General features: G+C 46.0%; 1 pseudogene; it reads left to right on the forward strand.

The window, feature by feature from the left end:
* Window positions 1–324: 324 nt before the first annotated feature.
* Window positions 325–1608, forward strand: LOC123115325 (putative cis-zeatin O-glucosyltransferase; annotated as a pseudogene).
* The last annotated feature ends 1875 nt before the right edge of the window (window positions 1609–3483 follow it).

Consider the following 3483-nt stretch of genomic DNA (forward strand, 5'->3'; position numbering starts at 1 on the left):
AAAGCTGGCGGCACAGGTAGGATCAGATGGAAGGAATAGGGACGGCTAGGGTTCGGCTTCCACTGTTCGGCTTAAGACGGACTTGCTCCCACGGGCGACACGCCAGAGCTGCGTCATGCGGCGCGGAGCAAAGGGGGCGCCCGTTGGACCAACAATCACTTTGTGTACCCGCATGGGCCCTTGCGGTCAGTTCGACATGGCTCCCATGTCCGGGCGTCCCATATTCGTCCCAGATATAGGTCGGGTATTGGAAGTGCCGGTCAGGCCGAGGCATATGGGCCAGATGTGGGGTGTCCGGTTGGGTGCTAAATGTGTGTGCGGGCAATGACCAGGTAGCCCAGCCGGACGTTTGGGGCCGACATGTGGGGTCCGGTGATTGTAGATGGCCCTAACTATCATGAGAAAATATTTTCTCAAAAAAAAATCATGAGAAAAATAAATAAATGGCCCGCTCTGACCTGCTCCCCTGCGTCTGCGTTGGCTTGTGGTTTGTTCACCGCCGCCTGCTTCATATAACCTGCCATAGCCAGCCTCATCGGAAGGCCACTCAGCAGCGCAGAGCGGTGATGGATTCTGTGGCCGTCGTGGCGGTGCCGTTCCCGGCGCAGGGCCACCTCAACTAGATGCTGCAACTGCCGATGCGCGACCTGGCTCGCGGCGCGGCTGCCCAACACCGAGGCGTTCGGGCTGCACTGCCTGGCCCTCCCGATGCTCGTCGGAAGAATGGACGCCGGCCACCGGCTGCCGCGTGAGACTGGCCTGGCCTTCCGCGCCGTCGAGCACTGCGCGACCAAGGAGTTCGCGCAGTTCGCCGGCCGGGCCAGGCCGTCCAAACAGATCTCGCCTGGCGCCGGCGTCCTGGCAAACACGTGCCGCGCTCTCGAGGGTGACTCCATCGACGTTGTACGTGCTCTACGAGTGCGTGAACTGGCTCGACGAGCAGCCCCCGGCGTCCGTGCTCTACGTGTCCTTCGGCACCACGCCGTCTCTGCGAGCGGAGCAGATCGAGGAGCTCGCGGCAGCAGACAACGCTTCATCTGGATGCTGCGCGACGCCGACCGCGGCGACATATACGCGGAGGCCGGCGCACGAGAAGACGCTGTCGGAGTTCACCAGGCACACCCGAGGGACGGGGCTGGTGATCACCGGGTGGGCACCGCAGATGGAGATCCTAGCGCACAGCGCGACGGCGGCGTTCATGAGCCACTGCGGCTGGAACTCGACCATGGAGAGCCTGAGCCACGGCCGGCCGATTCTCGCCTGGCCCATGCACTGCGACCAGCCGTGGGACGCCCGAGCTGGTCTGCAACTACCTCAAGGCCGGCATCCTCGTGCGTCCATGGGAGAAGCACGGCGAAGGCCATCCAGGAAGTGATCGAGGAGGCCATGCTCTCCGACAAAGGCATGGCCGTGAGGCGAGGGGCCAGGGTGCTCGGGGATGCCGTCCGCGCCTAGATGATTTCACTGCTTTCATCACAAGGTGATCGGCAAAATGCCATGATGCCGAATGCCATGTGGGACGAGCCTTTTGATGCCGATCCAGTTCAGCAAGTTGATTTGAAGCTAGAATTTTCACTGCAAAAACAGTACATTATGCATCCGGTTTAGATAATTCATGTGTCACACTTGGAGCTCGGAAATTGCAGTTTGTTGTAAGTGACTACGTATAGAGAGGATTTATATTTTTTTCTTTTATTTTCACCATAAGACAACTTTTAAAATATGTGCTCCCTCCGTTTCTATTTAGCCTGCATATTAGATTTGAGCGAAGTCAAACTTTGCAAAGTTTGACCAAGTTTAGAGAAAATAATATAAACATTATCATAACATATCCATATGATGTGAAAGTAAATTCAATAATGAATCGGATGGTATTGATTTGTTATTGTATATGTTAATATTTTTGTCTCTAAATTTTGTCAAAGTTTACAAAGCTTGACTTCGACCAAAACTAATACGCGGAGTAAAAAAAACAGAGAGAGGTTAGGAGATGGCCTGCCCAAAAAAAACTCAACGGACAAAAACTAAATCTATATATCTACAAATAAAGGATTAGTGCTTCTGCCCATCGATCACGAAATTGCCCCCAAAGTTCCGAAATTGGGACTTAAAAAAAGTTCCGAAATAGCCGTCTATTTTTTTAATTTGGTTTTCTCTTTTGGTTTTTTCTTTTAGTTTTTTCATTTTCTTTTGCGTTTTTGTTTTTCCCTACTTCAAATAAATTGGGACTTCAAAAAGTTAAGAAATTTTAAAAAGATGAGAATTTTTAGATTAAGTACTCAATAAATCATAAAATGTTTGCGCATTCAAAATAATAACAGTTTTGAAAAATAATGCCTAGTAAATAAGAAATGCTCATAATTTTAGAAAACAGTTAATATTTTTATTGAAATTTTAAAAAATATTCGACAATTGAAAAAATCACAAATTTTGAAATTTTTCCTAAAATTTCAAAATTGGCCGTGAATTACAAATAGTTTACTGATTTGGAAAATATTCACCAATTCAAAAAAATATCATGCTTTTCATAAAATATTTGTTAAATCAGAAAAAATCTTCATGAATTTCAAAATTGTTCCACCAATTAAAAGAATTATCACTGATTCATAAAAAATATTTTTTAAAAATGTTAACAGTTTTAAGAAAAATGTTTGCAAATAGTATAAAATATTGATGAATTCAAAAAATGTTCATTATTTTAAAAACTGTTAACAAATTCATAAAAAAAGTTCACAATTTCAAATATGTTCAAGAGCTTTATTTTTTTAAGATTTTCAAAAATCATTCATGATTTCACGAAAATATTCAAAATTTTGAAAAGAGATGTTTAGAAAAAAGAAAAGAAAGAAAAAGAAAAAACAGAAAAGGAAGACGAAAAAGAAGAAAAAACGAAAAAGCGGGTTTTGGGAAGGTTTAGAACCTTGCCAAAACCGATGAGGAAGAAATCCAAGAATGGGCCTGCCAAAAGCAGGATTGAAAGTAGGAGGGGGTACATGCTAGGTCGCTACGAGCCATATAGGTAACCCCCACGCAGCAGCGGTTGAAAAAAAAATAAGTTTTAGACTAGGGAATCCCCCCGCCTGGTCCAGCTCACACGGTAGCGGCTGGAAAAATACGTTTGGGAATCGTCCCACTGAGCTGGCATAGGCAATGAGAAAGAGAGTGATAGCGTATCTCAGTGATTCTGCAAAATGTGGTCATAGCCATTGAAGATTATGATTTTTTTTCTTCAACTGCTACACACAGCAGGCCCTTTTGCTAGTAAATACAAATGCCAGGAACTAGCTATTAGAACATCTCCATTGTAAAAGATAATAGACCATGTCTAAAGACACTCCTCAAACCTCTTGGTATGTCCAAGCGGACTATCCAGACACAGCTCAGACCCCCCCCCTCCCCCGCCCCAAAAAAAACATTGTGCACAGATCTCTTCAAACCTGCCCTATATGTCCGGGCAGTTCAAACTTCCCGGAAGGAGAAACG

The sequence above is a fragment of the Triticum aestivum genome, chromosome 5B, assembly GCF_018294505.1.
Source record: "Triticum aestivum cultivar Chinese Spring chromosome 5B, IWGSC CS RefSeq v2.1, whole genome shotgun sequence".
Classification (NCBI taxonomy): domain Eukaryota; kingdom Viridiplantae; phylum Streptophyta; class Magnoliopsida; order Poales; family Poaceae; genus Triticum; species Triticum aestivum.